The sequence below is a fragment of the Lathyrus oleraceus genome, chromosome 5 (genome assembly GCF_024323335.1).
Source record: "Lathyrus oleraceus cultivar Zhongwan6 chromosome 5, CAAS_Psat_ZW6_1.0, whole genome shotgun sequence".
NCBI classification, from domain to species: domain Eukaryota; kingdom Viridiplantae; phylum Streptophyta; class Magnoliopsida; order Fabales; family Fabaceae; genus Lathyrus; species Lathyrus oleraceus.
In genome coordinates, this window is record NC_066583.1 from 372,908,595 (window position 1) to 372,922,528 (window position 13,934).

Sequence of the window (13,934 nt, forward strand, 5' to 3'; positions counted from 1 at the left end):
TGACCTATCGATGACCCTACGGTGACCCTTAAACATCCAAAGGGTAAGATTACTTACTTCTCAATAGTAAGGACAGTTTTACCCTCATAAGGATAGGAAATGCCCATAACGACCTCAGGAAGGTATAACTCTCAATTACTGGATCATAACCTAAAACATTTTCCACCCCTCACACTTTACACTTTACAAATCCTAGAAAATCACCACTTGGTATACATTCATACTAGAATCATTACCGAGTTATATTTCTCTAAACCATTTTCCAAATCAAATGAGATAAATACTTTGTATACATTCATACGAGAATCATTACAAAGTTAAACTCTCTTTCAAACATTTTTTAAGCAATTCACCGACACTTTTTAGACAAAAATATAAGTGATCCAGTAATTAAGAGCCCATGGATAACCATGGATACAAAGGGTGTTAACACCTTCCCTTTGTATAATGTACCTCCCGAACCCAAAATCTATTGAGGTCTTTCCTGTTCTTTTCCACCTTTCCTTATTGGATAAAAGAAAAGTCGGTGGCGACTCTTGCTAACCGCGACATTGCGATAAAAAGCAAAACACCCCAAGTCAGTTCACCGTATGACAGAACTGGCGACTCTGCTGGGGAATACTTAAAGAGAGGTTACCTTAATAACAAGATCACATATTCACATTGTCTGATTTACTTTTAAGGGATTGCTTGGGTATTCTTGAGTGAAAGATCCTACACCCGGATCTAGTGTACCTTAGGTAAGTAGCAATAGATCATCGCGACTATCCGGCGTATACTGGAATGGTTAAAATGATGGCTAAGGTTAATGTGACACTTTGGATGTCCTGATGTTCCTCATGTTCACTTGAGGAAAAATTTGGCTTCCGCGTGGTGTCATTAAAGCATTAACCAGACCTTTAGAACCCTAATTGACTCATCCTAGCCATTAGAAAGTAGTGAGATATTTGACTTCGGTTCCGACTGGAGTTGGTTGATACTCGATACTACACTCTTTGAGATTGGACTTTAGGGAAGCTTTGGTCAACCACTTGGTGTTGCACTGAAGCGGACTTAAAGAAAGGTCGATGATTTGAGATCCTTCTAGAACCCGGTTACTATTCTAGGACAGGTTGAACCAACTAAACTTCAGTGGGGAGGGTACTTACCTATGGAACTCATGCAAGCCTTAAAACCTAGGAATGATGGTTGTGTGACTTGCTTGTGCTTGTTATTTATTTAACCTCATAACATCATAACATCATAACATCATAACATCATGACATCATAACATTGTACTAACCATTTCAAGGACTTAGGGATGTAACTTTGCTCTGTTTTGTAAGGCTATGGCTCCCAGGAAGACCATTCGGATCAATTTTGTAGCAATCTCTCCTCAACTCAAGGATTTAGTGTCAGAACTTCCCGATCATGCTCAGTTCATCAAGAAACATGGTCATCTCCTCAATTTGGTTACCACTGGTTTCAAAGAAGATATGATGAGAGTCCTATTCCAGTTCTTCGATCCTAAACATCATTGCTTCACTTTCCCAGATTATCAGTTGGTACCCACATTAGAAGAATTCTCCCAGCTGCTTGGGATACCTATCCTGGATCAAATACCTTTCAGTGGTTTAGAAAAGATGCCAAAATCTGAAGAAGTTGCCGCAGCTTTACACATGACAAAGTCTGACATTGAGACCAATTGGGTAACGAGGAGTGGAATGAAAGGTTTACTTGCCAAATTTCTGATAAGGAAGGCCCGAGAATGCCTAAAAGTTATGAATGTCCATGCTTTTGAAGATGTTCTAGCATTGCTAATCTATGGTTTGGTGCTATTCCCTAATCCGGACCAATTCATAGATGTGAATGCTATTAAGATATTCCTCACTCATAACCCTGTGCCTACCTTGCTGGGAGATGTCTTGCATTCCCTTCACACTCGTACTATGAAGAGGCAAGGGACTCTCATGTGCTGCGTACCTTTGTTGTCTAGGTGGTTTATTTCGCACCTCCCTCAATCAGTCTTGAAGAATGATCAGAATCTGAAATGGTCTCAAAGGATAATGGCACTCTCCCATTCAGACATCCGATGGTGTTCTAACTTCAGAGAAAATGTTATCATCATCGACCGATGTGGAGAATTCCCTAATGTACCACTCATGGGGATAAGAGGAGGTATTACTTATAATCCCGCCTTAGCCCTACGTCAGTTTGGGCATGCTCGAAGAGATGGTCCACATGAAATGATCATTCAAGGTATAGTGTTTGACTATGACAATGACTCTCAAGGTCTCCGCCAAACGTTTGTACGAGCTTGGGGCATGGTGAAAAGAAGCAATTTAGGAAAGAAAAACTCCATTCCTATGGAGCCTTATCTCCGATGGGTACGAGCCAGAGCTCGTGAGTTTGTCATGCCATATCTTGCAGTCGGACCATTGATTGTTGAATCAAGTGTCGAAGGAGGTACTACCTAGATCATTTCTTATCCAGATATACCTACTGATGTTGAGGAACTAAAGAGATCCTGGACCCAGTTGAGAGAGGAGAGGGATACTTTCGAAACTCAGTTCAATGCAGAAAGGAAGAAAGTATTAGAGCTCACCAGTCAGCTTAATGAGGAACGAAGACTCAATGCATATCTTCGCCCAAAAAGAAGTCGCCCCTGGGAGACTTGAGCTTTCATTGTATTTTACTATTATTCCTTTTGTAATGAACATTGATCAAAAAAGTAGCAATAAACATTTCTCTCTTGTTGGTGATTTATGCAAAGTTAAATTCCAAAAGTCCTTGAAAACATTTCATGCATTGTATCGCATAACATAACATTGCATAACAGGTATTCTAAAGGACCATATTCTCACGGTCTGCCTCTTAAACAGAAAAATGGATCTCGAACAAACTGTCAAAGATCTCCAGACTCAGAACGCTCAATTCAAGGAGATGATGCTAAGCTTATCCAAGGGGCAGGAGGAACTCAAGGCTCTTTTGGTCGAAAAGAAGAAAGACAAGAAAGCTGTGAGTTTCATTAACCCGGGAAGAAGGCGTAAAGGACAGGCCACAGGAGTCAAGTTTGGAATCCCGAATGGTCCAGAAGAGGGGGCGGAGAATGATTCAGAGGAAGAGAATGCTGATCTCTCCAACCCTGAGGATGACGATGAAGATTATGAAAATGAACAGTACTCTCCAAGAGATGATAAGTACAAGTTGCTGGAAGAACGTATGCTAGCTATGGAGGGTCAGAAGGCGCCCGGTCTGGATTTCGAAAGTTTGGGTCTGGTCTCCGATGTGACCATTCCTCGCAAATTCAAAATCCCCACTTTCACTAAGTACGATGGTGCGTCTTGTCCTCAGATGCATCTGAGAGCTTATGTGAGAAAGATTCAGCCGCATACCATTGACAGGAAACTATGGATCCATTTCTTCCAAGAGAGCCTGTCTGGCACACAGTTGGAATGGTATTATCAGCTCGAGAGCTCTGACATCCGCACCTGGACTGATTTAGCAACAGCTTTCTATAAACAGTACCAGTACAATTCTGAATTAGCGCCTACTCGGCTACAGTTGCAGAATATGGCTATGGGATCTAAAGAAAGCTTCAAAGAGTATGCTCAGAAATGGAGAGATTTGGCTGGCAGAGTCAAACCCCCTATGACTGACCGAGAATTAGTAGACCTGTTCATGGGTACCCTGACTGGCCCATTCTACAGCCATCTACTGGGGAGTTCTTCATCAGGTTTCACTGAACTTATACTGACAGGTGAACGGGTGGAGAGCGGCCTTCGAAGTGGAAAGATACAGGCAGCTACCTCTACAAGCAGCAAAAAGTCCTACCAGGGGAAGAACGAATCAAATGCTGTGTACGGTCAAAAGGGTCGTAACAAGAAAAACCGTGACCACGACATTGGAGCAGTTACGATTGCAGCACCACCATCTCAAAACTTCCAGCCCAAACAAGACAGGCCAAGAAGGCAGTTCACCAGGATCAATATGACTTTGGCACAGGCACTGCAGGGAATGCTAAAGGCAAATTTGATCACCCTCAGAGATCCTCCTACCAATCCCAACACTTCCTCTTCTCGTTATAATCCCAATGCCAGGTGTGCATATCACTCCGATAGCCCCGGGCACGATACAAACGATTGCTGGCCATTGAAGAATAAGATTCAGGATATGATCGAAGCTGGAGAAATTGAGTTTGAGCCTCCGGAGACTCCTAATGTCATCACTGCTCCTATGCCTAACCATGACAAGACTGTTAATGCTGTAGATGACGGTTCTCACATTTCCAATGTGGCGGACTTAATATCTCCCCTCCCGATCATAAAGAGGAATTTATTGCAAGCTGGTTTATTTCCAGGTTGTGCTGAAGATTGCAATCTCTGCATACTCCGGCCCGAGGACTGTTTGAAATTGAAGAATGGTATTCAACGGCTGATGGACGATCGTACAGTTCTCTTCGAAGGGATTCCTAAGGCGGAAAGCTCTATTGAAGAAATATCTGTGGTTTCTAGGTCCAAAGTTCCAGTGAAGATTACCGCTACCAGGGCGCCTGTGAGGATTACTGCTGAGCCCAGGGTTGCTCCCCTAATCATCACTGCACCTGGCCCGATCCCGTATCCCTCAAGCAAAGCTATTCCGTGGAATTATGGCGGTGATGTTTACGTCCATGGCGTGAAGCAAGTGGATGATGCTGCTAATACTAGTGGCATTGTGGGGACCAGTAAAATTACTCGAAGCGGAAGGATCTTCTCTCCAGAAATCTCACCTCCTGTCCTTGAAACTCGGGGAAAGGAACCAGTCAACCCTTCCCAGTCAGAGACACCGGTTGAAGTTACTCCCGAAGATGTTGCCAAACAGGAAATGGAAGAAGTGCTGAAAATCATCCGCAAGAGTGATTTCGATGTGGTAGAACAGTTGGGGCATACCCCGTCTAAGATCTCGATGTTATCCTTGCTGTTATCTTCTGAATCTCATGCCAATGCATTGATGAAATTCTTGAAGACTGCTCATGTGCCTCAGGAAACATCTGTCGATCAGTTCGAAAATTATGTTGCTCACTTGGCTGTTGACAATGGCCTAGGCTTTTCCGACGCTGATCTGACACCAGCAGGAAAGAATCACAATAAAGCCCTGCATATCTCCATTGAGTGTAGGGGAATCACTTTGTCCCATGTGTTGATCGATAATGGCTCTTCCTTGAATGTGCTGCCGACAGCTGTGCTGGATAAGCTGGATTGTAAAAGCATTGAACTGAAACCTAGTGACATTGTGGTACGTGCTTACGATGGTGCGAAGAGTGTTGTCCATGGCGAAGTAGTCCTCCCTATCAAGATAGGACCTCAAGTCTTCAATACTACCTTCCATGTAATGAACATTCGTCCTGCCTATTCCTGCTTACTGGGACGCCCTTGGATTCATGGGGCAGGTGCTGTAGCTTCGTCTCTCCATCAAAAGTTGAGATATCCGATAGAGGGTAAGATTGTCACCGTGTGTGGAGAAGAAGAGTACATTGTCAGTAGTGTGCATACCTTCAGATACGTCGAGATGGATGGTGAATTCATTGAGACTCCTTGTCAGTCATTTGAAGTAGTTCCTCCGACCGTTCCTGTCCTTAAGCCAACTACCTGTGTACCCAAGGTTATTCGTGCTCCTCCTGCTATGATTTCTCTGAAGGACGCTCAAGCCGTGGTTGAGGATGGTGGTCGTACTGGCTGGGGTCAATTGATCGAAGTACCATACAAGTCTGACAAATTTGGCCTGGGGTTCAGCCCTGACAAGAGTCAAATTAATGCTGTAGAAGATGCTGACAGTGATTGTGACCTGGATAGCTGGATCTACCCAACAATTGGCGACGGACTCAATAATTGGAAGGCTGAAGACACTATCCCGATCTCCTTTAGTCAGGAGTAATTGTTATTGTCCATTTAGTATTGCAAATCTTTAATTTTTCAATTGAACTTCTTAAAGCATTGTGTCTACGCCCGGGGCACAATAGCTAATTTGTTAAGGGTTTTGTCATTTCATAAGCATATTCATATTCAATAAATCAGTGGACTTTTTCGCATTCAAATATTGCGCTCTTTATTTTTCCTGTCGTCTTTCGAACAAGCTATGCTTTCTTACACACACTCACGTAACAAATTGCAGATCCGTATCCACTCTGGATCCTATTGATAATAATTCCGCTACTGTTCATTATGACTTTGAAAATCCGATCTACCAAGCCGAAGATGGAAGTGAGGAAGATTGTGAAGTCCCTGGAGAGCTTGCCAGACTATTACTGCAAGAGGAAAGGACTATACAGCCACATGAAGAGTCCCTCGAAATTGTAAATCTGGGTACTGAGGTAGACAGAAAAGAAGTCAAAATAGGAGCAGGATTGGAAAGCAGTGTCAAGGAAAGATTGATTAGGATGTTACATGACTATGTAGAGGTTTTCGCTTGGTCTTATGAAGACATGCCCGGGTTGGATACTGATATAGTGGTGCATCGGCTGCCTACGAAGGAAGACTGCCGTCCTGTCAAGCAAAAGGTTCGCCGCATGCGTCCTGAAATGTCCGAGAAAATCAAAGCCGAGGTTATGAAACAGTTCAATGCCGGTTTCCTAGCCGTTACTTCTTATCCTCAATGGGTTGCTAATGTGGTGCCAGTGCCAAAGAAGGATGGTAAGGTACGAATGTGCGTAGATTACAGAGATTTGAATAAAGCAAGTCCCAAGGATGACTTTCCACTCCCGCACATTGATGTTCTGGTAGATAACACCGCTCAACACAAAGTATTCTCATTCATGGATGGATTCTCGGGTTATAATCAGATTAAAATGGCACCTGAGGACATGGAGAAAACTACGTTTGTGACGCAATGGGGCACTTTCTGTTACAAAGTAATGCCATTCGGTCTAAAGAACGTCGGGGCAACGTACCAGCGTGCTATGGTGGTTTTGTTCCATGATATGATCCATCATGAAATAGAAGTATATGTGGATGACATGATAGCCAGATCTCACACTGAGGAGGAACATCTCGATCATTTATACAAACTGTTCGAGAGGTTGAAGAAATACAAGTTGAGGTTGAACCCGAACAAATGCACTTTTGGAGTAAGATCCGGTAAGCTCTTGGGCTTTATTGTCAGTGGTAAAGGAATTGAGGTTGACCCGGCTAAAGTGAGAGCTATTCAAGAAATGCCAGTTCCTCATACGGAGAAAGAAGTCAGAGGTTTCTTGGGACGCTTGAACTACATTGCCCGATTTATCTCCCACTTGACCGCTACCTGCAAACCCATCTTCAAATTACTGAGGAAAAATCAAGAGATGATATGGAATGACGAATGCCAAGAAGCTTTTGACAAAATCAAGAACTATCTCCAGGAACCTCCGATTCTGATACCACCAGTTGAAGGAAGACCTCTAATCATGTATTTGACCATGTTAGAAAATTCAATGGGGTGCGTATTGGGGCAACATGACGAGTCTGGTCGAAAAGAGCATGCCATATACTACCTGAGCAAAAAGTTTACCGACTGTGAAACAAGATACTCACTGCTCGAGAGAACTTGCTGTGCTTTGGCCTGGGCTGCTCGCCGACTAAGACAGTATATGTTGAATCATACCATTTTGTTGATTTCTAGGATGGATCCCATCAAATACATGTTCGAGAAGCCTGCCCTCTCCGGAAGAATAGCGAGATGGCAGATGATCTTAACAGAGTACGATATCCAGTATACTACCCAGAAAGCAATCAAAGGAAGCGTGCTCGCTGATCATTTGGCTCATCAAGCGGTGGATGATTATCAATCTATGAATTTCGAGTTCCCAGATGAGGATGTCATGCTTGTTGCTGATGATGAAAAACCTGAACCGGATGAAGGACCCGAACTGGGATCCCGATGGACTATGGTTTTCGACGGATCTTCTAATGCGTTGGGCCATGGTGTTGGGGTTGTACTTATTTCTCCCGGAGGTTACCATACACCTCTCACTGCTAGACTATGTTTTCACTGTACCAATAATATGGCTGAGTATGAAGCATGCATTTTGGGACTCAAAGATGCTATTGATCGGCGGATCAAGCTTTTGAGTGTGTACGGAGATTCAGCCTTGGTAATCAGTCAGATCAAAGGAGAATGGGATACTAAACATCCAAATCTCGTCCCTTATCGAGAGCGGGTGATGACCTTAATCCCATATTTTGAAGAGATTACATTTGAACATATTCCACGGGAAGAGAATCAGTTGGCAGACGCCTTAGCTACCATGTCATCTATGTTCAGAGTCAGATGGGGCAGCGAAGCTCCCATGATTACCATTGGACGGTTAGATGAACCAGCACACTGTTATGAACTTAACACTGAGGGAGTACGGGAAAAACCTTGGTTCCACGAAGTAAAAAGATATTTAGAAGCTCAGGAATACCCTGAAGGGGCATCCATCAATGACAAAAAATTCCTGAGGAAGTTCTCCGCTAAATTCTTTCTGAGTAATGGAGTATTATACAAACGTAATCATGATTCAACTTTGCTTCGCTGTGTGGATAAAAAGGAAGCAGAAAGGATTATGGAAGACATGCATGACGGTATTTTTGGGACTCATTCTAATGGACATACAATGGCCAAGAAGATTCTGAGATCAGGGTATTATTGGTCTACCATGGAAGCTGATTGCCACCATCACTCCAGAACCTGTCATAAGTGCCAGATCTATGCGGATAAAGTACATGCACCTCCTGCTCCATTGAACGTGTTGACAGCACCTTGGCCTTTTGCAATGTGGGGCATTGATATGATTGGAGAGATTAAACCTACGGCTTCTAATGGACATCGCTTCATTCTCGTCGTTATTGATTACTTCACAAAGTGGGTAGAGGCAGCCTCATTTGCTTCTGTCACCAAGAATGTGGTGGCACGGTTCATCAAGAATAGCCTTATTTGTCGATATGGCATCCCTGAAAGAATTATCACTGACAATGGTACTAATTTGAACAACAAGATGATTACTGAACTCTGCACGCAGTTCAAAATTAAACACCATAACTCCTCTCCGTACCGGCCAAAGATGAATGGCGCCGTAGAGGCTGCTAATAAGAACATCAAGAAGATCATACAAAAGATGACAGTAACGTACAAAGACTGGCATGAGATGTTACTGTTTGCTCTCCACGGTTATCGCACTTCAGTACGCACTTCGACAGGGGCAACTCCTTTCTCTTTAGTCTACGGAACGGAAGCTGTTTTGCCAGTGGAAGTTCAGATTCCCTCTCTAAGGATCATGAAAGAGGCGGGTTTAAGCGAGGATGAATGGATTCAGACTCAACTCGATCAGATAAACTTGATTGATGAGAAGAGACTTGCGGCTGTTTGTCACGGGCAGATATATCAGAAGCGCATGACCCAAGCATTTAACAAAAGAGTCAAGAGACAGGTGTATCAAATTGGCAACTTGGTGATAAAGCGTATCATTCTACCACAAGGTGATCCCAGGGGCAAGTGGACTCCCACATACGAAGGGCCATTTGTGGTTAAGAAGGTATTCTCCGGTGGAGCCATGATACTTGCTACAATGGATGGCGAAGACTTCCTGCATCCTGTGAACGCGGACATAGTTAAAAAATACTACGCATAGCAGAGACCCGCTAGGTCGATGTACCTAGGCAAAAGTAAGGGCATCCCGGCGAACCAAAAGGGTTCGGGCAAAAATTAGGGATAAATATATAAAGACGTATACCCGGCAAGTCGGAAACCTGAAAAGGCGGCTTGGGCAAAAAAGGGTATCCCGGTGGACTGAAAACCTGAAAAGGCAGTCCAGGCAAAAATTAGGGATTAAAGCGTATGACTATGTCCTGTTCTCTGTCAGCTTCAACCAAGTTCAAGGAACTGAACAAGCCAATCACTTCTATCCGCCAACAGGAGATGAGATGCTCGAAGACATGATGACAGTAGTGGAATTAAAATCAATAGGACTTTCTCTGCATAGCTTTCTCTTTGTGTTCTTGACAATTTCCTCTTACTAGGATTTTTGTCTCCTTGTACACAGATTGCCTGTTCATAGGCCCTCTTTCAAAAATCAATGCAATTTTATTTCACTTTTACTCTTCTGTTTTGTTTGCATAAATGTCCATTGATTTGATTTGAATTAATATATGCATTTGAATATGATCAATGTTTATCAAAATACATGCATGGAATGGCAATAGCAATTACTACCCGAATTCAGGATCAAGGAGAAGGTCCAACCATGCTTCCAATGAATCCGCTACCAATCTTATTCTCCCCAGCAAGCTTGTTTTTCCTCAGGAGAAATTGGCATTATTCCCCGGGCAAAGCCAGCTATTTCCCAGAAGAAGTCGATATCATCAGACAGATTGATCCTCTCTTCCATCCCCAGCCAGGCTCTGTTGAATATTTCCACCATCAGACCGAAATCAACAACCCCCTGCCGAGAAAGGGTCATCATTACAAGTATCTCCAATCAGTAGATGAGGATTTATTTTCCCTAGTAGAGTCTCCAAGCAGAACTTCTCATACGCATAACTCATTCATTACATCATTTCACAGCATACGCATGCATACAACATTCGCATTTATTTCTTGGCATAACACGAAACATCTCATGCATCATGACATAGCATGAAGCTAACGTTTCTGGGCAGGTTAATTATCCTCCTGATATAGTCAAAGTAAAAGGTTCATTCAGACATACACCTTTATCAATTATGTACAAAAGTTCGGATACGTATTCCAGATACCATTCATGGGAACATTCATTCTGACAACACTCCGATATCCTCCTAACGATGTCATCTTTAAGCTCATCCCAGACATTTATTGCAAGTACAACATATACAGATATCATCAGATACAGCCTAACATACGGTTCATTCTGATTCAGCCCAACATATGATTCCTTCAACTATTTCAAGACGGTCTAATGTGCGACCCAATTAGACCTTCGTCTCCTCAGATGCTACCTAGTGTACGGTACATTTCTGAAGTGTAGTCTAGTGTACGACTACCCCCTTTTATCATCAGATTCAGCCTAATGGACGGCTCATTCTGCTCAGATACGGTCTAATGTACGACCCAATTTGACCTTCGTCTCCTCAGATGCTACCTAGTGTACGGTACATTTCTGAAGTGTAGTCTAGTGTACGACTACCCCCTTTTTATCATCAGATTCAGCCTAATGGACGGCTCAGTCTGCTCAGATACGGTCTAATGTACGACCTAATTTGACCTTCAGATGCTACCTAGTGTACGGTACATTTCTGAAGTGTAGTCTAGTGTACGACTACCCCCTTTTATCATCAGATTCAGCCTAATGGACGGCTCATCCTGCAACTCCAATACAGTCTATCATAAGACCCATTTGGATCTTCAACTCAGAGACGATCTAGCGTACGATCCATTCTGATTTTTCATCCTCGGCAAAGTCATCTGCCTAACGGACAGCTCACTCTGGTATTCAGATACGGTCCAGTGTATGATCCATTCTGATCCCTTATCCCCAGCAGTATATAGCATACTCCGACTCCCCGGCGAAGTCGACAGCATAATGGATGACTCACTATACGGTCTGATGTACGACCCGGTGTGACACCCATGTCTCCAGATATCGTCTAACGTACGACAGAATTTGGAAATCTCCTCATCAAACTTCCTGGATGGCATCTTTAAGCCCATCTCCGTCAAGACTGATGGACAAGCGCAAATTGTTGAGGCATTCTAGTGTTCAATAATCTTTCACCTCCAGACCACGAACGGCACAAACCATTCTGACTCTCTCGGTTCAAGAATATTGAACAGGGGCAGCTGTCATACCCCAAAATTTGCCCATCAATAGTTCAAGACATTTTTCAGGGGCATTCCGACTCATTTTATGGCACTGATCTTAAAGGGACAAAGGCCCAGCTCACGAATGGCCCAATCCAGAAAATGGCCCAAACTGGCCTGTTCGCTACACGCTCGCCTAGCGAACGTTACGTTCACTACACGCTCGCCTAGCGAACGTTCGCTACCAGCTCGCCTAGCGAGGCTGACAGACAACAAAAAATTTCGGGCTTCGTTCTGAGCCCATTAGGTCATGAAAAAGGGCATTATAAATACCAGCACTTCAGTAATGAAAAGGGGAACGAAAAAAGGAGAGAGGAGAACTCTAGCAAGCAAACCCTAGCGCTTACAGACGGAAAACCCTAAAGGAAGTCCTGAAGGAAAAGCCGGCGGCGGCAAGGTCACTTCCGCTCAATTCGATCCGATCAGCCAATTCAAGGTTACCATTCGATTACAAACAGGTTGGCATTGCTATTACTACCCTATGTTCTTAATTTGCACATGGTATCATGATTGAATTTATGAAACTATCTTAAATTTTACATATGAATTTAAGTATGCATGAACCGTTGAATGTCTAACCACATAATCTCTGTAATGAATGCTATAAAGTGTGAAGCTTGCTGCCATTATATCGTTATTAAAACCGGAATCCGCAGCCGCTCGCTAGCACATCGCTAAGCGAGCATGCAGCGAGTATTCGCTAAGCCTTCGCTAGGCGAGGCAGGCGCGAACCTGACAGTAGCCAGCTTTTCTGTTATGACTTTTCATTCATATTTTATCATAGCCAGGCATTATTTATTTGATCCTATTACTGTTGTGATTTCTTTTGCGGTGTAATCCTCGATTGCACCCTGATTTGGTATGCTAACCCGTTTGTTGAATTTTGCAAAGGTTCATATGTCCCAGAAAAAAAGACCGCCGTTAGGTCTTCCACTTTATTTGTGGGATACCCTTGTGGAGGCTCACCCTAAATTGCTTAATTAATTTTAATGTGTTAATTTTAATAATTAATTTTAATAATTAATTTTAATGTATTAATTTTAATGTATTGATTTTAATATGGAGATTCATCATAATCACCTAATTAACTTTAAAATGCGGCCTTTAAATATGTGATCTTGGACCTCTCTTTTGCCTTATGATATTACGGTATTACGGTCATGTCCCGCGAATGGGGGGATACACTTAGCAATGGCCCTTCGATTAAATCATCATAAAATAAATCATGGTCCCTCGGATGTTGCCTTCGAAAAAACAATTTTGTCCCTCGATGACCCTTCGGTGTAGCCTACGGTTAAATGATGATCGTCCCTTCGAATGCTAAGGTATCCTTACAACTGTTGCCTTCAATGACCTATCGATGACCCTACGGTGACCCTTAAACATCCAAAGGGTAAGATTACTTACTTCTCAATAGTAAGGACAGTTTTACCCTCATAAGGATAGGAAATGCCCATAACGACCTCAGGAAGGTATAACTCTCAATTACTGGATCATAACCTAAAACATTTTCCACCCCTCACACTTTACACTTTACAAATCCTAGAAAATCACCACTTGGTATACATTCATACTAGAATCATTACCGAGTTATATTTCTCTAAACCATTTTCCAAATCAAATGAGATAAATACTTTGTATACATTCATACGAGAATCATTACAAAGTTAAACTCTCTTTCAAACATTTTTTAAGCAATTCACCGACACTTTTCAGACAAAAATATAAGTGATCCAGTAATTAAGAGCCCATGGATAACCATGGATACAAAGGGTGCTAACACCTTCCCTTTGTATAATGTACCTCCCGAACCCAAAATCTATTGAGGTCTTTCCTGTTCTTTTCCACCTTTCCTTATTGGATAAAAGAAAAGTCGGTGGCGACTCTTGCTAACCGCGACATTGCGATAAAAAGCAAAACACCCCAAGTCAGTTCACCGTATGACAGTCGCCAAATGGATTGGCGCCCATGTGCAAGGAATGAAAGGAGGCACCAATTCATTTGGAGTGTGTGTTTGCATGTGTGACACGTGGCTGTCCTCTCTCTTGCATGCTGGACATGTCACTTATGAGTAGCTTGCATGGTTGACACATCATTTCGGACTAGCTTGCATGTGCGACACATCA